Below are 23,147 nucleotides of genomic sequence, written 5' to 3' on the forward strand. Positions count from 1 at the left end.
AACATCTCAGCTAGGTGTATTTTCATGGTGTTAGGTATGTGAGTAGAGTTGCTGTCACTCACCTGGCTGAGAGTCTCACCTTGCCTGGCAGACAGAAATCCTTAACGTTTTTTTCTCTTTTTTTGTATAATACAAAGAAATAGCAAAGATGCATTTATTGGAAAAACTCTTCCTTAAAATTCAAGCAGGAAACAAGTTGAAATCCCATTGACATCGTGTTGAACCAGGAAAGTACTCTTAATTTACAGATATTGTTTTGACTGAATAGAGGAATTTATTTGTTTTGTAAAAGGCAGTAGAAATAGTTAATTTAAAAACTGTTTGGGACAATGTAAGCATATTATTTATCCAAAACACTTCAATGAAGGAAGTGTGTCCTTCCTGCTTTCCTAGGAATTAATGTTTTACTTTAAGTAGTAGTAATTTACACAACCTATGTATACAATAAGCAATATAAACTGTAAAGGACTAAAGGGGTTTATTCGTTCTTCCTCATGACGAGTGTCTTTCATCTCTTTACTGCACACATCCTCAGTACTAAAGAGCTGTTTTCTTCTATATGAAAAAAACACTAGTAGCAATTTCATGTTTTCTCATTCTCAGAACTTTAAGTATCATGTCTTTCAATTTATTACTTATGTTAATTGTGGCTTAAAAGTCATACATGACTGCTGCATAAATATGTCATAGCAAGATGCCATGAAAGATTTTTTGTTTGTTTTGTAGGAATATTAAAAATTTCTTTTGGCCCCATGGTTGGCCTCACAACTTTCCTTTACAAGTCTCAAAGTTGTTCCATTCTTCTGCTGGAAGTGTTAAGCATAATTATGATCTTGTGCTGAATTTTATTACAAAGACTGTTGTTTTATAATCTAGATAAAAGCATTCAATTTGTTTTATATAGATATTCATGAATGGGTGATTAAAGAGAAGGATTTTTGCTTCTCTTTGCCTTTATAAATAATGAAACACATTCTGCCACTGTATTTTTCCTTCTCATTCTATTTTTTAAATAATTTTCTAAATGCTAAATAATCTTATGTCATTTTCATTTTAAATAATCTGTGCCACAAATTGAAAAGCTTTACTCCAAAGTTAAGGTTCAAAAGATTTTTTGAACAAGGTTGTCTTTTCATACAGACAGAAAGATGGGAGTAGCCTATCAGTCTAGGACAAGATTCCCAAAGAATTGGATGTTTTCCATAGAGGTGAAAGGAAAAATAAACAGAATTTTTGTCTATGATCAGACTGTTGGTGTAGAGATGAGTTGTTGGGCCATAGGCTCTTTAGTACTGCAGATTAGATTTTATCTGTCTGAAAGGCATTTTTGCATTTGTATCCAACCAGTTCATTGCTATTAAGAACTTCTTTAAGTCTTGTCCACATACGGTTGGATCACAGAATCACAGGTGTAAAGATCCGAATATCTTCCAGGGTCATCATCAGACAGCGCCTCTTGGGCTGTCTATTGTGCTCACTCTTCTTCATCACTTTATTGTCTTGGCAATTCAGTCCTTTGAATGCAAGTGGACATTGAACAAAACTCTGAAAATTTGTCAGTAAGCAGGGCTTTGCCTTTCAGGCAGACTGTGGTGTTGCAATATAGTCTTTGATCAAAAAAGTCACACCAGAATAGTAGTTTCACTGAATGTTAGTAATTTAATTGTTCAGTGGTAGGTAGTTAACACTATTAATAAAATTAAAGCTTTAAATGAACAAAAATTCAATAAAAATAATTTTGGCTGCAATGCTAAGATAAACCTGAAAATTATGAAAACTTATTTTAGTGAATAACCTGCTTTTTGTAGCTTAACATTATTATTTTAAATAAATATAATTTTACAAAAGCTCCACAGAGCTTCTGATTTTGAAGATACAGAAAGAGAAGGTTTCTATTTTTCTTGTTCAGTAGTAGCAGCTACCTCTGAATTTCATTCTTGCTAGCTCATAATTGTAGGCAATAAATTTTAAGCCAAATGTGATATGCATCTTAGTATTACTCAAAGTATGAAGAAAAGCCCCAAGTATGACTTAAGGATAGGTGAAACTACATCCGTGGACTCTTAGGTTCTTTACTTCTGGTCCACTTTAATGGGCTTTTAATATTGTGAGAAGGAATGATTGAGGAATCTGAAGTGATCAGGAAGAACATTCCCTGATTAGACTTTTAAAATCACATATAAATATTTTTGGAGTTTGATTGTAATGTGATTGCAGAAATATTGAGTGTTATTTAGAAAGACAATGATGTTGATGATTACAGAAAATGAAGTAGCCTTTAGTTAATAAATCTTTGATTCTATTCATTAAAAAAACACTTGATTCAGGAGCAGGATGCTCCTGTTGAGTCTGTGGGAAGCCATTATATTAGGCACAGAGATGTGAGAGCCAAGCATAATAGCAATGTATGCTGTCATCTCATCCAAACCCACTTGTCTTTCATTAAAAGCAGTTTAGGCTGCAAGAGTTAAAAAAAAGAGATGAAGCCCTCCTTTTAGAAACACAGTCTTTCAGAAGAACATGTGTTGCAGATAAGTATGTATGTATTATATATAACCTATTGTAAGAGATGCTAATTCACATGAATATCTGAGACAAATGTTACAAATGCCTGAAATACACACCTAGAAATTAACATTATTTAGTTTCTGTGGTTCTTTTTAAAGCTCAGTTGAGTGTTATAAAGATTAAATATTATCTTTCATCAATGTGCTTATGACTAGTCTCTCTCTAAAAGCACTTTTACCATCCAAAGTATTTTTAACAGAAATATCACAGAATGCTTTGACTTGGAAGGGTCCTTTAAAAATCATCTATTTCCAATCACCCTGCCATGGTCAGGGACACTTTCCACTAGTCGAGGTTGCTGCAAGCACCATCCCTGAACACTTCATGGAATGGGATATTCACAACCTCTCTGGGCAGCCTGCTTCAGTGCCTCACCACCTTCACAGGAAAGAATTTCTTTCTAACATCTAATCTAAAATTCTCTTTTAGTTTAAAACCATTCCCCTTGTCCTATCACTATGTGCCTGTGTAAAAAGTCACTCATCCTATCACTATGTGCCTGTGTAAAAAGTCACTCTCCCTCTTTTTTATAAGCCCCTTGTAAGTGCTGAAATATTGCAGATATATCGTATTCAGAAGACAAAGAAAGGAAGATACTATGAAATGACTGAATTTTTTAAAGTAGCATTTCCTCTAAATGACTTGCAGTTTTGCGAGCTTGAACACTGCACCTGGGTGGAGAATCTTAAATGGCCTTACCTGGATGAACTTTGTTTCCAGAAAATAGGAAAAAGTTGCAGAAACTTGGCAGTGTTTGTTCTAGCATATTGGTATCCTTTCTGGGTGTTCAGTGTTTGTGAAGGCTATCCTGCCTATGACTCGTAAAGACACATAGTTCCTCTTAGTGAAAACTATCTTCCTCTTACAGGCGGCTCGTGCTTCCAATGTCCATCCTCAATCCTTATGCTTCAGTAGAAGCCACAAACTGGAACATCTCTCCTACAAGGAGCTGGGCGCCTGGGACTAATCTAGAATATTCTAGAATAGTCTAGAATAGCGTAGACTGAGATGGGATCGCCTCAGTGCACATAGATATCTTAAAGGCAGGTGCCAAGAGGATGGTGCCAGACATTTCACTGGTGCCCAGATACTGCACAAGGACAAGTGGCAATAAACACAAGAAGTTCCACCTCAAAATGAGGAAGAACTTCTTTATATTGAGGGTGGCTGAGCAGTGAAGAGGTTGCCCACGAGGACCAAGGTGTCTCCCTCTCTGGGGATATTCAAAACCCACGCCTTCCTATGTCCCATACTCTGGGTGGCCCTACTTGGGGAGGGAGGCTGGACCAAGGTGATCTCCAGTGCTGCCTTCCATCTCTAACTATTTTGTGATTCTGAGATTTTTCTGAATGTATTGTTATATGTAAACCAAGGCTTTTGTCCTGTGATACATTTATTTTCTGCTGTGCTTCTAGAGTAGTCTCTATAACAACCTGCTTCTTCCTTAAAAATCAAAAAATGATATTTATGAATCCCAACTCTCTGAGATATCTTAGTGACTTTGATTCATAATTTGGAAGATGAAAACAGATTTTAGGATCTCAATGGTGGGTACCCTATCAATTAAAAAGATGTTTAATATTCTTGAAGACTTAGTATTATTTAAGACTCTGTATAGATGACTAGCTGTTCTCTCTGATTTCTGGTGGCCAAAAAGAACCACATCTTTGAGAGCTATCATCTTGTATTTGTTCAAATAGCGGGAAGAAAACCTGCTGTAAATTTTTTATCTGTTTCAGAAAGCCTGGGATAAAGCTTTTTAATTTAAGTAGATTCCATGTTTTACACATTTGGATGTTTGGCTGATGTGTTAATTGAAGACTTTTAGAGTTTCAAAGAAACTGAAAATGCCATTTTGCACAAGCAAGCAATTTTTCAGTCAAAGTAGTCCTCCATTCTCAAAAAACCCTAAAATTAGAATAACTAGCCTTGCTGTTGTTCAGTTTACTTACTGGTATAATAGAAGTGAAGTTGGCCTACAGGTTCCTTAGTATATATGATAGAATATTATGTCCTTCTGTGTTGAGTACCTGTCATCTTTTGTAGATATGAAAAGGGGAATTGGTTCAGCTTTGCACATCAATGCTCCTTTGATGCAAATTCTCCATTGATTTTTCTTTATTGTTATCCATACCACTGTATGTATCCATATCATACTGTTGTATTGTATGGAGTAAAATTAAGTTCCAAACCACTGTCTTCCCTCCTATAAAGTAAAAACAAAATAATTTGTTGGTTCCCATTTTATTTTATTTCCTCAATTTGCTTTTTATTGCTTTATGTTCATCCCTTACTTCACAGGAGTCATTAAATAGCTGCTGTGAATTTTTAAGAAGGTATGAAGGGGCTTGAATAGGAATTTCTTTTCTGTCTCAGGATGTTAAAATCAATTTGCCTGCATGTTATGGTCCTCTTCCTCCCTCCCCCACTGATGGAAACATGAATGGTTTAAACTAGCCCCAAATTGCTCTATGGAAATCCTTTGCTCTTAAGTCAAAAAACTTAGTGTAAGTCTGTGAATCGTTTTATGAAAATAGTGGATCAAGTTTCAAGCTTCAAGTCCCTGCTGATACATTAAATTCTTCATGGTATTGGCAGGGAAGAAGCAGGGGACCTTTCTTTAGCTAGATAAATAGGAGAAGTGTCAACTCCAGATGCCTGAGGGAGAGACTCCAGACAAGCTTTTAGTACAATTACAGAAGGACAAAGTGGGAGGGACCCATGGGACTCGTGTGTGTATTGAATTTCGTTTAGCTTTTTGGTCACAATTGGAGAAAAGTCCTATGGCAGTCTTTAAAGTAGAGGTGCTTGTAGCCGTTTGGGTATAAATATGGGGATGTGGTGCTTTTCGGGGTTTTTTGGGGTTTTTTTTTTTACATATGCATGTATATCTTATATTTATGCAGTAGTATTTTAGGAAATTATGTTGGCAGAGGGTACTCAAACTGAAAAAATATAAGTACCTCTCTTTCAGTGCCCACAGCACATGGAAGAATGAAGACCCTTCCTTGGGACATTTCCCAACAGCTGAAGTGGACTTGCATGGGACTGGTGCCTAACTCATTAGCATGGATGCTTAGCTTTGGTGCTGTTCTGACATCAGCAGGATTGTATGTGTAGCAGGGAATTTCATTTTTTCACCTGATACTCTCTGCAGACAGTTGATAACTTGTCTGATCTTCACTTGCCTCAGAAAGCCTTCAGTGATTTCTTTACATAAACACATTTATAATCATAGAATGAAACTCAGAGTCATAATTGTTTGCAGCTTGTTGATGGACATGGCATTTGTATCTGCAAAACCTGCCTACTTTTTCTGTGTAACTAAGGATATTTGTTGTATTTTAGTCTTTAGTGAAGCCAGATTGCCTATCCTTTTAGTGTTGTAGTGACTTTAATTCACATTTGTTAGAAACATTTCTTTGAAAGCACAATGCTGTCTGATCACATGCTCTGCATTATAAATCTTGCCTTTCTGATACTCTCTAAGTTACATAATGAAAATGAGAATTTATAATTATAACATGCAGTGCATCCTCTTTGTGCCTTCTAATTCGTGTAATTAGTTATCATATGCATTTTAAATGGCTGTCCAAATTAAGTAGTGTCAGGAATTGTGTTTAGCAGAGTACTTTTAGGACCCATCACTGTCCTTTTCTATAGAAGACAGACCTTTTTTTTCCTTATCAGAATAGCTTATTTTTACATAAATTATATGGATTTTGTTATTTGAACTCGATTTCTTCTGCACCTTTTCTTTGTTTAGATTTTAGGAAGTTTCTCTGTTTCTCATTCTTGTTCTTCATCTGCTGCCACACACTGGCCACATGGAACTACCCAAGTTTAACCTGGTTTTCACTCTCACCAGTACTGGGGAATGTGTGTGTGTGCATGCATACATGTGTGTGTAACAGAACTCAAAATAATGACTTTTCTTATTTTACAAATAAAATGTTATGATTTTGTTTGGCTGTTTGGGTTGGGGATTTTTGGGTTTGTTTTTGACTTTCTGTTTTCATCCATATTTTTAATCATAATGATTGTATAGAAAAGTCTGAAAACACCTTTTCCAATTGTGAGCTAATTCCATCTCTCAGACATGTGCCCTTTTAAGAAAACACCAAGTATTTGGAAGTTCACAGTATCATGGTAGCCCTTGGCAGCAGTATCTGGTTTCTTTGTGTGTGACTGAACTGAAATTTTGGCCCTTCTCAGAGGCATTCTTATATATAACTAAATAATAGTTCACAGAATCACAGAATATTCTGAGTTGCAAGGGGACCCACAAGGATCATCAAGTCCAGCTCTACAGTGAATGGCCCATTAGGGGGTCAAACACACAGCCTTGTCACACTGCTCTAACAAAATAAGCTAGTCTTGGCAGTTTACTTTAATCTCAGAATTAATTAGAAAATATTTTTTAAAAACCATGTCTTTCATCTACCTTGAGCGCTCCCTGTGAATTTTTCTCAATCAGTGTAGATAATGTAACTCTTGTGCTTGTTATATATGGAGGTCAGATGAAGGTCCAAGGTGATATCATAAGACCATAAATAAAGCAGTTAGAACTGTCTGGTCAGTAGAAGTATTAGGTCAATTGCCTAAAATACAGAGGAAATTTGGACTAATGTTTTCATAGTTTCTACTGCTCTTCGTCTTGAGGACTTACTGGGGGAAGCACTTGTTACATTTAATGTCTATCAGTGGATCATTTATTTTGTAATTTATTCCATAATTTCTTGAGCAAATATGGATTTAAGCATCCAGAGGAAACTGTGGCAGATTTCTTCAGTATAACTGTGTCTTGCATAGAAGAAGTGCCTTCATGAGCCTAACATTTCCCAATATGCTTTGATGCTGTCTGCCCTTATATTGGAAAATACAGTGAAGAGTTGCTATCTTTTTTTCCTTTCTGTGCTTATCTATTTTCTAGGGATCAAAAGAAAATTCAGCCATATCACTTAAATTTGTGATATGTTCAAAAGATGCTGACTGTCATACTGTTATAGCCCAGAACATTCTCTCACTACTACAGTGCTCCATGACAAAACAATGTATTTTGTGTGTTGTAGCTCTGCAGGAATTTGCCACTTCTGCATAACTTTTAAAAGTTACCTGATAGGCCATAAAATGAATTTTTGCTGACTGGGTGGAATACTGGGATGTGAAATGATGATCTTTAGTAAGAAAGTCTCAGTTTTGCTTTGCCTTCTTAGTTAATAGATGATGACTTTTTAAGAATGTATTAATCATTTCCACCGAGAGCATCTTACTTTTTTATCTCACTTAGAAAAGCAACAAAAACATTCAGCAAAAAAAGCTTCTTAGACTCATGGTGTTTTGCACTTTGGGATACCATTACACATGCTTGCGATTATCTACTCTGCAAACAATTGTCAGAAAACTTCATCTGTTTTCCAAGTCCCACAGAAGAACAGATGTGGAATTAAGTTTCAAACAATGTACTGTTAATCACTTACATCTGGACACAAAATGAACTGGAACTCAGTGGGAACTGATTGGATGCTTTGTTAGTTGAGCATGGAGTGGAGAATTTGCATTGTTCTCAGTGTTCATCCTCTGAACAGCCCTTTTTCAAACAGTACTAATATATGAACATGACAAGGGTCTGTTTCAGATATTTAACTCTTTCTAGAGAGCCAAAACCTTAGGGGACCATCTGAATGGAGCTGGCCTATACTATGTGGATGAATATGGAAAAGAGATAGTGCATGTATGTTTAATTTTCATTTATTTGAGAGCTCTTTTGATGCTGTAAAGAATACTGAAAAGTAGTTCCATATAATTTGTGTGCTCTCAAAAACAATAGCTTAAACCAGTCAGCTTTGCCTATAAGAGATTTAAAGTCCATGTTCAATTGCTGGAAAGCCATAAGAAAGCAATTATGTCAGAAAACTTCCTCATGTTGTGTTCTAAACCTTAGCATTCATTGGAAAAATCACTTAAAATGGCAGCTCATATAAATACTTCAGAAGGCTAGTTTTGGGGGAGAAAGGATCTCTATTTGGGGATTCTGAAGCTTAGGGCTTCAGCTTTTCAGAGTTCTTATTATGGATCAGTGCATTAGAAGGTCACTCAGACCTAAGGAATTGTTGGATTCTTCTTCTTTTAAATACTTTTTTCCCTACTTGATAAGAAAACTCATAGGAAAAGAACTGTTGATATTTGTTCCTTGTGTGATTGCCCTCTTTGAAGTAAGTATAGGTCTAGAAAAATAGTACCTCCTCATAGGAATCTGCATTTTCTGCTGCTGCCAAATTGAATCTGTTGTTAAAATGTGTAGTTTACATACATGTGATTATTTTCAGTTACTTGATCCCGTGTAGCCTGGAAATAATTTGCCTTACTGACACTTCAGAATAAAAGGGAGTGGGAGCGTGAAGAGAGAATCTAATAAATTTATCGCTTCTTAAATCTGATGAACTTGATTAAGCAGATAAGATTATGTCATATTTCAGGGTTAATGGTAGATCCTTGAAAGTTTTTAAACTCCCTTAGATGTTTAGCCTTATATTATATTGAAAGGTTAAAAAGGCTATGAACTCAGCTGTGTATAGTTTTTGGCTTGAAAACAAAAGAGTTGCCCCCAAAACATTAAATGGGGCTTGAGGAGATTAGTAATGATGCATTTTACTGCCTCCCACAGAGTTCTCCACCGAACTGCATCATTGGCTGTTACTTAACTCCTCACCATCAGGTTCATCATTATGTTTATTCTGGTAGTGAGCAAATGGCCAAAGCCAATTAAAATGTTAATTCCTACTAAGATAGCAAAATAGAGTGTTTTGAGAGGTGGAGAGAACAGAATGAACTTTCAGAAATGTTTGTTGTGTTCCAGAGCCATGTTATCTCTTAGCTTGACTTTTGGAAAGATCTATGAAGCTTTGACCAGAGTTTATATATTCTTTAAACAAATCTTTCATATGGATTTCCTAGAGCTGTTTTGCTGGTTCTTTGTAAACTGACCAGTTTCTTGCTTTTCTTTGTTTTTGGGGAGGTCTGCTTGACCTTAAATATTCATGTTTTCTTTCAAAATAACTTTCTATCATGGATAGTGTTTTGTTTATATGCTTTGCAGAAGGAAAAAAAGATATAATAACATTCAAAATAAACATCTCTCTACCCCTATATCTTGTTTTTTAGCCTTTGTCTAGAATGAAATATGTGGCTAAGTATTTCATGTTCTTTAAACATGACTTAGTGGATGTTGTTGATGTAGACATTGTGTAGATTATCAGGACTTAATAAAAAGTAGAAAAGTAGTTGTCTTCTGCCTTTAATAGTCAAAAGCCTGGGATACAGATAAAAGGTCTATATAGTGCTAGTAGAACTCAAATGAGAAACAGGATTTTTGATGAGTAATATTTTGAGAATATTTTAAATGGGTTTAGATTGCATGTCTTGGTTTTGACAGAGGGATTTGAGACAGCTTCAAGCTCTTTAGTACGTTTTTGCTGAGAGGTGAGTGGGAGGTATGATAATGCACCTAAAAAAAGATCTTTGCATGAGAGGGCCTTTAGCAAGGGAGTTTGTTCCCTTATTATGCTTGTAGTGTTCCCTATATTATGTTTTGTTAATTTGTTAGTTTTGTTAATTTTGTGAATTTGTTTCATTATATCATCAGCCTCTGACATAGAACTAGAGAGTTTTCTTATCTCTGCTCTTTTTCTTGCTGTCAAAATCTTGCTCTTTCAGATGGTCAAGAGCTTATATCTCTTGTTTTACTCAGAAATGGATGTTAAATAATAATTTTTAAAATATTTTAAGGAGTTTAAATGATATTTATAAGTTCTTACAAAATGCATACTGTGACAGTCTTTGAAGCAGATGTTACTGACTACAGGAAAAACTAAACCTAGATTTTCTGTTTGTATATCCAGAACATCTCTGAAAATATTGTTTCTCTAGTAGTGTTTTAAGTAAATTTGCTTCAGAAAAAGCTTAAAATGAAAAAAACTTAAAAGGCGTAAAAAAAGCATCACTGTGGTATACAAAACCACAGTTAATGTATTTTTTAGTTGCTCTTCAAGTCCCACCATCCCCAGGGCTAGTTAATTCTTCCGTCTGCAGATTAAATATGCCCTTTAACACTTAACAGGCAGCGGCTTGCTTATTTCCTCTTTTCGGGTTAGCATCAGAGGAGTAGGTTTGTAAGGTCCACGTGGCAAAGCATGCTGGATGGAAATGGCTCAGGACTTTCGGAGGTCTGCAGAAAATGCAGTGTCCTCCAGAGCTGGAAAACTGGGCAGATAGTATACTTGAGTAAGGATTTTCATTTCTATAACATGATTTTACTGAAATGCTCAACAAAGGCATGCATAATGTTGTTCAGAGTCCCATCTTCATTTAGTTTTACTTACACTTGGTTTGGGTTTTGGATTTTGGGTTTTGTTTTTTTACAAGACTGAAGAAGGGTTCTGGGACATCAGCTGTAGCAGATGTGATGTGTGATTAATATGTAATATTTTTAGCTTTGAATTAAGGTCTTGAGTGCATGATAGGTGTGTTAGGTGGATAATGACCAGATAAACTATGAATGGCCTAAGATCAAGATTTTGTCACTTAACAAAATCATTGCATGAATCACTGAAGTCTTTCAGGTTTAAAAAGCAGTTTTTCAATGGAAGAAGGTCACAGGTTATACCTCTGGGTGCCTTGGTTTGATAAACTACTGTTTGTGTGTGTGTTTTTGTTGCTTCAATGTAGATGAAAACTGCAAAGAAGGCGTGGAAGTTAGTTCGATGTAGAACATATGCATAAACAATTTTGTTTTCCTGACACCATAGAGAAGTTTGAATTTGTATTTTGAGAACTCTTAACAGCTTGTGTCTCCGTAAGTTGGGCCCTAGTTCTGTGTTTGGTTGCTTTGTTAGATATTGTGTCCCAAATGTAAGGAAAGCTCAAGTGTCAAAGCAGGTCTCTTTTTATTTGGAGGGAGAGAAGGATGGTGCCTTAAGCCTTTTTTCTTTTTTTTTTTTGGATGAAACCACAACACAAATGGGTTCCTAATTCAGTCATAATGCAGCATTACTGGAAAATGCAGGAATGTTATCAGGCAATTTGGCCCATCTAATAATTGTTTCATTGATTTGTAATAGTCACATCATTGTGATGATACTCTGACTATAATTTTGGCTGGAGCAGGAGGTATGATGTTGAAAACCAATGAAAACTGTGCAGCTGTTGCTTTAAAGAGCATGTGTGGTACAGAATAAACAAAAGAATTTGTTAATTGCTTATGACGTAATGAAACTCTGCAGTTGCCACCTCTAGACCTTCAGGAAAAGATAACTAACTTGTCTCCCTTGGGGACATTCTCTTTCACTTCTGCCAGAAGGCGGCTTTGTTTGTAAATTTAGGATTTTGCAGGCCAGCGTGTGGTAATCTGGGAGCAGTAATTCAAATGCTAATAAATACTCATCAAAAGTTGTTACTTATTAAGCCAGCTGACATTTAGGAAGAATGGCTTGAGCTTGCCAAGTGATTTTAGCTCACTGCTAAGGAGCATGCCGCTGGTTAGAGCATTTGATTAGCAACCGCATGTCAGGGCTCCAGGGCACTCTTGTGACTCAGCCTCCCCTGGGTCCTGCCCGTGCTCTTGCCTGGGGACCCAGAAGTGTGTTTCAGCCCAGCCTGGTGCCATCAGTCCGTGTTAGAGCTGTGTTGCCAATGTTCCTGTTCCAGCCCCCGCTGCTGTGGTGCTGGCCTGGAGGCTGCCTGTGACTGATGGTCGCTGGGCTGCCCATGGGACCTGTTCCTCTCGTCATCTGCATGCAGGCAACAGGCAGTGCTGGCCTCAGGGTGAAGCTGCTTACTGAATCACTTCTTGTCTGGTTCTTCTTTGTGGTGGCCACCTAGAGCAGCTCTGTGACCGAAATGGAGCCAAAGAACAATTTTAGTGGCTGTAGATGTACTTAGTGGAGCTAGTACTGCAAAGCTTAGGTTGCCTCGAGTGGGTGGAGGGTTATACCAAGGAAGATCGAAGTGCTGGCTGTGGTGTAACTCATGGGGCAGCTGTGGAAGGGGACTTGCCATTTTGCTTTGTAGTCCCTGTGATTCAGAGACGTGACTCAAGAAGCATGTTGTAAAGTGAACTTGTTAAGTGCTTTTACACTGCCTTTAAAATAAACAGTTTATGTCCTTTTATCCTCATGGATAATGCTGAAGATAAGAACTCCCACTGACTTCAGTGAATGTGGGATCAGGCTCATGGCTGATGTTCTATATTACAAATTTCAAATAAGGATTTATGCTTAGCTGAAACAAACTTTAGAAGCCAAAACAAATTTTACATAATAACTTTACTAAAGCCAAATTTGCATATTTTTGCTTTGGTTGGTAATGACTGGCTTGTTTAAGAAATGTGATTTGATTCATTTACCACTCAGTGTTATTGTATTAGGTAAAAGGCTAAGAGGGATCTTTCATCTGCAGTGCGGGTCTCTTAATGCTTCTGTATTTATTCTGCTTGGTATTGTGAGAATTGCTAGGATTATAAAAATGTATTATTTGGTTTAAACATTTTAATGATGTATAAAACTATGCTGTGCTGCTTTCTTGGTAAAGGTGGTGCACTGGGAAAACTGGCATTAAGAACAGGGATCAGTGTATTATAAGTACATCTGGCTTTTATTAAGTGTAAACTTCAGGACAGGTGCATTAGGGGAAAATATTTTTGTAGTATGAAACAGGACTTTTTTCTTCTGGTCTCTTTGAAACAGCTTGTAAATTAGGCTGCTCTCTATGACTCTTTTAAATTTGCTTTAAATTACATACAGATAGATACGTAGCATGATCTAGATTGAGCAAATTAGGAAGATTATAGAAAAAGGAAAACTGGATTTTTTTTCTTTTGTATGTTTGTGTGAATGAGAAAATAATGATCCTGAGAAGAAATGTTAAAAAATCTGTTATATATCTTTAGCTTTTATCTTCCTATGGTGTTTAGCATTCTCATTAATTTAGAGGGCACTGTTACTTGAGGGTTTTTTTAAACCTACTATCAGAGTATCCCTAAAGAGCATACTTTGTCCTTCTAGTTTTGCTGTTATTTCTGAAGGTAGCCTTATTGACGCCTATGAAATGCTACTTGTTTTTTTTTAATTTCATTTTATGTTGTTCTGCATTGATAGCAAAAGACAAAGAACCCATTGAATGCAATATTTCTATTCATAGTGACCTAATTGGTCATACAAAACTTCTTGAAGTAAGCAAATATTTCTTTGATTTCAGTACTTGCCGTTATATAATACATGGAAGTATCACACAGTAGTATATCTGAAGAAAAAGCTACTTGAAAAGGATGTTTTAAGATACAGCAGATATATCTGTATTCTTTTTTTATTGTATTTGCGCTGGGTAGTCTAAGTATACCCACTTCCTACTGTGTACAAAGACAGGGTATGTGACATGGGAATGTTATCAAACCCATTGTGTTCTCTTAGCAGTATCCAGTCTATTTGATTCTCCTGTTGGCTATAAATAAGAGAACTTTAAATCAATGGCTCAGCTTGTTACGGAGACTCTTTCTCTCTTAGTTACACTAAGACATTTATCTGTTGCAAATGAGAAAGGAGCTAAAAATTAAGAATGTGGTGTTTCCACCTTTTTTGGAGGGGTGGAGATAATGCAATCAAACTTACAGCTAGATGAGTAGAAATGAAGAAACATATTTTATGTGTTTTTGCCAGCTGTTCTAGAAATCTGTCTGAGCTATTGCAAAATCTGTAAGACCTCCTGAGAGAAAGAATGAAAGCATACATGTGTTTTTCTCATTTTGATTTGTTTGGGAGGATTTGGCCTTTTGCAGCGTAAGGGAAGAGTCTGTGTGGTGATGGGGTAGTGGAAGGTGTGTGGAATTTCTTCTTGTTAGCTTTGTCACAAAAGTGGTGACAAAAAGGAGACTTTTAAGATATTATACTTACTTTCCTCTTTTTTCAAAGTTTTAGTATTTTTTGAGTTTTTGTGTGCATGTGAGGAAGAACACTGCTGTGCCCTTGGCAGATGGATGGCTCTGTGAAAGAGAGGCTTTTCTACAGCTTCCTCTGTGGGCTGATCCTGTCTTACCCTGACTGTACTATTTTTTAGGGAGCTCAGACTCCAGGCAAGGAATTTTTCCTTAAAAGCAGCACCTAATGGATTATTCAGACAATTAGGTGTGTTTACATGTACTTAGAATTGATCCTGCATTTTTTGGTACTTGAGTTTAAGTAAAACAATTTGGCACTTTTTGTTCCTGAAAATAGTCTCTGCCTCTGCTAACACTGCTATGTTTTCATTGCTGTGCTAACTGTTTTTGAGACAGAAAAGTTGAATAAATCTCAGCTGCTTGGTCCAGTCAGTTGGTGTTTTTTGATGCTATTTCTTTTTTTTTCCTGTAGGAATATTCTATGTGCCAGGAATTCAGAGGTCATTTTAAGCTATGTTTGACTTTGCAGAGCTCCTAGTACGCTTTCCTTTGTCCTCAGAGGCACACTTTGTTGGAAGTTCTGCACCAGCTTTTCTGTTGTTAAACCATCTTCACCAAGGCCAGATTATCTCCCTTTGTAAGAGTGAACTCACTTTCTGACTCACTTTGTTTGTTTATGTAAGGGGAGGTTCTTCATATATCTTGTCCTGATGAATGTCAAAAAGTGCAGGATTTGCTATTACCATGGGAAATTCTGTATTTCAATATTGCTGAATCAACCTAACCTTACTTTTGTCACCTTAATTTATTGCTTTTTGGTAGTGGGGATACAAAACTGTTTAAGATGTATGTTCCTGAAAGTGAAGGTGAATAATACCTTATTAGTGGGATCTTAGCCTGTAGACATATCCCAGAATGTTTTTGGCCTTCCTTGCTGCCAAGGCAAACTGATAGGTTGTGTTTAGACCACTTTCTGCCTGGACCTCAGCTCTGTTTCAGAAAGTGTGCCCTGGGTGGCCAGTGCCCAATGTCTCCAAGGGATTTGTCCATCTCAGGTACAAGAATTTGTGTTTGTCCTTGCTTAATTCCATGAAGTAGGGTGGCAGAAGTTTATAGGTACATTTTTGGAATGACCAGGCTGTGTTGGTCAGGTTTTTATTGCAGTGGTTTGGGATCTTTTGGAGTTCTTCCTAAGTCATACTTGATTTTAAAGTGTTATTATGAATTGCCACAGAATATATAAATAATCCTAAATGTATTTTCAGATTTTGATAGGTATACTTCATTCGTAGAATAGAGGAACAGAAAAATATGTGATTTTTTGTGTGTTTAGTTTATGTGATACTGCTTCATAGAATCATAAGTTCACAGGATGATAGTTTGGGTTGGAAGGGTTCTCAAAGGTTTTTTGCTTCCAGCCCCCTGTTGTGGGCAGGGACATCATCTACTAGGCCAGGTTTCTCAAAGCCCTATCTAACCTGGCTTTGGAAATTTCAGGATTGAGGCATCCACAACTTCTCCAGGCAGCCTGTGTCAATCTCTCACCACCCTCACAGTGAATTTCGTTCTTACATCTAAGAGGCCTGTCCTCTTTCAGTCTAAAGCCTCTCCCCCCTGTTCTATCACTACATGGTAAAAAGACACTCTCTCACTTTCTTTTAGACCCTCTTCAGGTACTGGAAGTCTGCTAGAAGGTCACAGAATCATGAAATGGATTTTGTTGGAAGGGGCCAACCACAGTGGATCCTGTGTTCCAATCTCCCTGCACAAGCAGGAATGTCCTGGAGGACATGGCACACGATTGTGTCCAGGCAGTTTTTAAATTATGTCCAATGAGGGAGACTCCACAGCCTCTCTGCACAATCTGTTCCAGTGCTCAGTCAGCCACAGAGTAAAAACGTTCTTCCTCATGTTCAGGTGGAATTTCCTGTGCATCAGTTTCTGCCCATTGCCTCTTGTTCTACTACTCAGCGCCTCTGAGAAGAGCCTGGTCCATTGTCTATCATTGTCATGATAGATATTCATGAGGTCCCCTCTCACTCGTCTCTTCTCGAGGCTGAGCAGGCCCAGCTGCCTCAGCCTGTCCAGCACTCAGAGGTATTGGACACTGCCCAGATTTGTATCATCAGTGAATTTGCTGATCGGGCATCTGCCCCTTCATCCAACTCATAGATGAAGTTAAACAGTACAGCATTGAACCTGGAGGGACACTACTAGGGACAGGCCTCCAACTAGATCCTGTGATACTGATTGTAACCTTCTGGGATCTGTTGCTCAGCCAGTCCTTGCTCCACCTCACGGGCCACTCATCCAGCTCACATCCCTGAGTTCATGTAAGGAAATCTACTGAAGTCAAAGTAGACAATATCCATTGTTCTCCCTTCATCCCTCCAGGTGCTGGTTTCATTAAAGATGGCAATCAGGTTGGCCAGGGAGGATTTAATTGAGTGAATCCATGCTGACTATTCCTGATCGATCACCCATGTGGATAGCCTTTCTGAATGAGGTGTTCCCATCACCTTTCCAGGGATCAAGGTGAGGCTGACTGGCTGGTAGTTTCCAGGGTCCTCCTTCTTTCCTTGTTGAACACTAGGTTGACATTCGCTTTCTTCCATTGTGAGCAGCCTTGCAGTCATGTCTGCCGCACTTGTAGATGAATCCCATCAGGACATACAGACTTGTGGATGTCAAGTTTACCTATGTGGTCTCTACCCCTATCTTCCTTGACCAAGGGAAAGTCTTCACTCCAGAATTGCTTTACCCATGTCTCCTGGGTCAGAGAACCCTGAGGGCTGGTCTTGTCAGTGAAGAATGAAGCAAAGAAGACATTCAGTGAAATGTCATCTTCTGGCTTCTCTTCATTCACTGTTACTAGGGTCCCTCCCTCCATTTAGCAACAGGACCACAAAATTCTAATTTTTCTTTGTTATTGATATATTTGAAGAACTCCCTCTTGTTGTATTTGACATCAATGGCCAGATTTAATTCTAGTTGGGCTTGGCTTTCCTTGTGTCATTTCTACTTAGTTTTAACAGCCTCCCTTTATATTCATTACAGATGGCCAGATCCTGCTTCCATCTCCTGTGTATTTCCTGCGTATTCTTGATTAATGACAGGAGTTCCTTGTTTATCTGTCCCTAGCCCCATTTGCCCAATTTCTTGCACAGGTTTGCACAGGCCCCCCTCTCAAGCCTGTCATATTCTGTCTGGATGTCATCCCTTCCCTCTAGTGTCTTGACCACGTACAGCCCGGTGACATCACCAAGCTTGCTGAGGGTGTGCTCAGTTGCACTGTCCATCTCCCTGACAAAGATGTTAGACAATAGTGGTCCCCAAACCAACATCTGAGGAACACCAGCTCTGGTTTCCACTTGGACATGAGTTTTGACTGAAACTCTTTGACTGCAACCATCCAGCCAATTCTTAGTCCACTGTGTGGTCCATCTGTCAAATACATGTCTTTCCAGTCTAGAGACAAGCAATGTCAGATGTTTTTCACAAGTCCAAGTATGTGAAATCAGTGGTTCTTTCCTCATCTACAACAGTGTAATCCCATCATAGAAGGCCAGATTCATCAGGCATGATTTGCCGTTTGTGAAGCCTGGCTGTCACCAGTCACCTCATTATTTTCCATGTGCCTTAGCATAGTTTCCAGGAAGATCTTCTCCATTGTTTTGGTGGGCACAGAGGTGAGAATGACTGGCCTGTAGTCTTATTCTTCTACCCCTTGTTTTTTTTAAATGTTTTTTGAAAGTTTTTTCCCTTTTTTCAGTCAATGGGAACTTCACCAGACTGCCACAACTTCTCAAATGTGGTGGATAGTGTCCTGTTTACTCAGAATGTATCTCATCAGGTCCCGTGGACTTCTGCACCATTAGGTTCCATGGACATGTGCACCTTCAGTTCCTGAGGATGGTTGCAAACCTGATCTTGTCCTACAGTCCTTGTCCTACAGTGTGTGGTTTCTCTCTCAGCCTTTCCTCAGAAGAAAAATACTCCAGTCTGTCGGATCTCAAGATTTCAGTCCTGAGATGCCAGGCCATCGAGACCACCCTTGGGGGGCTCGGGACTCCTGGAATGTTGCCAGAAGTGTCTGGTGGCTGCACTTTGACCCTACACAGGATGAGGATAGGAGGACTTCACCAGGGTGAATGGTGAAGGGATTAGTTAATTAGAGAGTGAGACACAAGGTTTAAGATTTATGTACAGGGGGGTTTAGAGAAGTAAGATGGAGGAATTGGGGTGTGTCCTGTCCTTCTTCTTCTTCCTCTTCTCCTCCATCTTCTTTGGCCACGGTGGCACCTTTGGATTGGTTATTACTGAGAGTGCACCGAGTTATAAGAATAGATGGTATTGGGGAAAAATGATAAATATTGTACACGTAACAATGGGTATAAAGATACGTGGCTGCCCTGGAGGGCAGACAGTGTGCTCATGGCTGACTGCTGAGCAGATCTCTGTTCGGCTGAAAGAACATCTTTTAGATAAACAATTAATAAACATAAAAACCGAAAGAAGAACTGAAGCCTCTTCTCGTCCTTCGATACGCGGGCTGCCCCAAGGCCACCCCGGGCCTTTCCAGGCCCCTCAAACAGCCGAGATAACCGGACACCAGTCCCCTAACCATAACTCTGCAGTCTACAACTTCCTCACAAGCTGAAATGGATGTGTTGATATCTTTGCTTAGCGGTGGTATGACATGGGAAATCAGCATGAAGCTGTATTTCCTGAATATCAGGAAAAGATTCTTCACTCTGAGGGTGGCTGGGCACTGGAACAAGCTCCCCAGAGACGTGGTCACAGCACCAAGCCTGACAGAGTTCAGGAAGTGTTTGAACAGTTCTCTCAGTCATATGGAGTGATTTTGGGGATTATCCTGCACAGAGCCAGGAGCTGGACACTACTTGTGGGTTCCATCCAACTGACGATATTCTATGGTCCTATGATAATCTTTGTTGTCCTTCACTGGACCCTTTCCAGTAGTTCCATGTCTTAGCCTTCTGCAATTCGAGCAACATAGCTGGAGCACTTGCCAGTGAAAACTGAGGCAAAAAAATTACAGGGTACCTCAGCTTTCTTCACGTCCTGGGTAACCACATCTCCTGTTTCCATGCAGAGAGGGACCACATTTTCCCATCTTGCTTTTATCACAAACATACCTATTGAAGAAGCTTTTCTTGTTGCCCTTGATGTCTCTGGTGAGGTTTAATTCTATCAGGGCTTTAGCTTTCCTAGCCTTATCCCTGACTTCTCAGACATTCTCTCTACATTCCTCCCAGGCTACCTGTCCTTGCTTCTGCCCTGTGGTTTATATCTGTCTGCAAGCTCCTTGTTCATCCATGAAGGCCTGGCATTTCTGCCTGACTTCCTTCTTGTTGGGACGCATGGTCCCTGAGCTTGGAGGAGGTGATCCTTGGATATTAGTGAGTTTTCTGGGGTCTTGCTCCCAGCCAGGGCTTTGTCCCATGGATACTTCACCAGACTGATCCCTGAAGAGTCTGAAGTCCACCCTCCTGAAGTCGAGGGTTTGTGCTTTTTCTTAGTGCCTTTGTGGCTGGAGAAATGTCTAGAGTAGCTGCGTTTCTAGCCAAGCAAAAGTGGCCTTGTAGTGAAACATTACTCATGTGCACATAATCTCTTACCAGAACAATTTTTCCCATTCCAGCCACCAATACTAATCATGAATATTCTTTTGATGTTTTTGTCTTTGTATATTTCTTATGTTTTATATAATTTTTTTCTGTAGGTATTGCCAGGTGTCTGAAGTGGTTGACTAAGACCTAAGGATTTGGAGCAGTGGTGAGTCAATGAAATTCTGATCATATTTTCTGTGTTTTCACATGCTGAAGTTTTACTACTGCAAAGGAAGGATGAAAGTTGTTCTGTAGTTTATGCATTCTGAATATTTTCTGCTGAGCACCAAGTTCCTGTCCAGAGCATTTAAGCAGAAATTTTAAAAAGGAGAGGAGGAGATGGTTTCATTGGCTGCTCTTGATAAATGAAGCCTCTCCTCAAATCGCCCTGACTTTGAAAAAACTTTAAAGTAACAGTTCTACCTGTACTTTTTGAAGTGGTAACTTCAAAAATTCAAATTATATGTTGAAATATATTAATATGATAATTTTTGAAGGTGACTTCAAAAATTATCATATTAAAATAATGATGCCTGAACTGGCTTTTCAGAATAATGTAAATTTATATGTTTAGCAATTATAAAATGAGATATCATTCTAGAATAGATCAGTATAGAATATCACTCTAGAAACCTGAAGTAAGTTAATAAATTACTTATCAAATTCAGCTTACAAGACATTTTTTTTTTCTTTAAACTGCAGTCTCCACCTCTGCAAACTGTGGTATCCTTTGTAAAGTTAAATTATTTTCCTGATCCCTTGTGCTTATTGCTGATTCTTTGCATTGTGTGTGCCAAATATGTATAATTTTGACTAGAGAAGAGTGCAAGAAGGATCTAAGAAAGAATTTTAAAAATTTAAAATACTTTAAAAAGTGAATTTTGTAATCTTTTCATAAATATATTATTTGCACTTCCCTGTCTGTAGGTGTAGGCTGTCAAAGAGAGCCTTATAAACATGCAGATAAAATCAGTGTTACTTTTACTTAATAATTATATAATAGAAGAGAATCATAGAATCATTAAGATTGGAAAAGACCTCCAGGATCATTGAGTCCAACCTTCGACCAAACACCACCATATCAGCTGAGGACATGAAGCACCACATGCAGTTGTTTCATGAACACTTCCAGGGATGGTGACTACCACATCCCTTTGGAACCCGTTCCAATGCTTAACCACCTTCTAAGTAAAAAAATCCTTCCTAATGTCCAACCTGAACCTTCCCTTGGTGCAGTTTGAAGCCATTTCCTCTTGTCGCTGGCTGCCTGGGGAAAGAGACCAATGGAAAAAGAGTAAAATAATACTTCCAAAAAGCAACTGCATTTTCTTATCAAGAGATGGTTATTTGTTATAATGTAATGTTTCTAGTTGTCTGGTTTCCATGGCAGAGCCAACTTATGTGAAATATTTCATATTTAAGGGATTTTGTTTGATTTCAGTGATGTTGGCAGCAAATGTTTAGAACCCATATATTTTGTTCCATGTGCTGTTTACTTTGGTGACCAATTCAGTGAGAAGCCTTTGCCTTGATTTTTTTCTTTTTCTGCTGTAATGGCCTCTGAAAAGTATGTTTACTCTTCCTTTCAAAAATTAGCATTTAGTAACAACTTAGAAAAGGCATCTCAGTTTAGAATATTTGCATTCATGTAGGTCTATATTTATTATGTCCTCTTTATTTCTGCTAGCATTTAACTAGAAAAACTAGATAAGTGAATTTAAAGTTTTTCAGCTAGTTATGGATAATTCTTTTTTTGCCTACATTTTAATCTGCCCCTTGCTCCCATCCTCCACTGCCTGACAATTACCAGGACTAAACTGTTGTATCCATGTAATCATCAGTGCACAGACAGAATGAAAGCATTATAGACAGTTCATAAATCTGTATTCAACAAAAAATACAGATATTCTTTTCTCCAATTTTGATGCTGTTTAGGAACGAGATGCTTAAGAATTGAAGAGACTCTTATTCAAAAGCATCTTATTAAATGGTTTTGAATTGCTTTTTGGATACTGTTACAGATAATATAACTTACTTTAAAATAATGTGCCTCAGACCAGCTAAGGGGGAAGTCCTATGACACTTAACAACAGAACAGAAACACAGCATGTGCATTAATAACCAAACTTAGAAAACAACTTGAGTGACTGTTAGCAGCAGCAGGTGGAAGGCCAGTGTACAGGGTTAAGTGTAGTGGTGATGATAAAACTGCACAACTGAAAAGATTAACTGTGAGGATCTAATATGTTTAAATGAAAATTGAAATGATAACTTTTCCTTCATAACAAAATATGTAAATACTATTGTCTCTCTTGTGAACACAGGAAAATCAAGTTGTCTGCATTTTATTCAAAGGCATTACATAATTTGTCTTGGGGAAACATTTGAAAATAGTTAAGCACTTATTTGCATAAAAATCTTCAGTGGAAGCAAAATAATGAATAAGATTTTTTACTGGAAGCAATAAATAAACAACTAAGATAAAACTCTAAAGGAGTAAATTACCTTCTGCTAATCTCTTAGTAAAATTATCAGTATTTTGCCTACTCTTTTGAGCATTCATATAGTTCCTCACTTGTGTGTGCTCCTTTTGTTGAAATATAAGTAGGATAGAAGCTTATTAATGCCTTTTCTAATAAACGTAATGGTTAGACTCTGAAATTGTATTAGGCAAGAAAGCACCAGTTGTTTTTGTTTTCCATATAATATTAGGCAAAAAGTGATTTCTTGGTGCAGGGGTGCTAAGATCCTTCCAGGACCTCACATCATGGCTGATGGTAATCCACACTCCAGTGAGATGACTCAGCAAAAGTAGATTTTTCCTGTGTGCTGAGTCTAGTTTAGACAGCATGTAAAACTTTAGATAAGATAACAGTAAACAAAAAGCTGAAGACCAAAAAAGTCCTGTGTGTCTCTTTTTCCTAACACAAAACTATCACAAAAAAGTTAGCCCCGGTGAACCTCCTGTGGAGCCCAACAACAAAAAACAAATACCCAAAATCTAAAATCTAATTCCA

The 23,147-nt window shown here is 38.0% G+C and overlaps 1 protein-coding gene across 4 annotated transcripts in view; it reads left to right on the forward strand.

The window, feature by feature from the left end:
• LHFPL2 (LHFPL tetraspan subfamily member 2) overlaps positions 1-23,147 on the forward strand; it is a 136,630-nt gene that overhangs the window by 60,721 nt on the left and 52,762 nt on the right. For all 4 annotated transcript variants that reach the window (XM_064736144.1, XM_064736145.1, XM_064736143.1 and 1 more), the window contains one exon: positions 20,244-20,296. The gene's annotated coding sequence lies outside the window, so the exon portion shown is untranslated. The remainder of the gene's footprint in view (positions 1-20,243; positions 20,297-23,147) is intronic.

Source organism: Zonotrichia leucophrys, chromosome Z (genome assembly GCF_028769735.1).
Source record: "Zonotrichia leucophrys gambelii isolate GWCS_2022_RI chromosome Z, RI_Zleu_2.0, whole genome shotgun sequence".
NCBI classification, from domain to species: Eukaryota; Metazoa; Chordata; class Aves; order Passeriformes; family Passerellidae; genus Zonotrichia; species Zonotrichia leucophrys.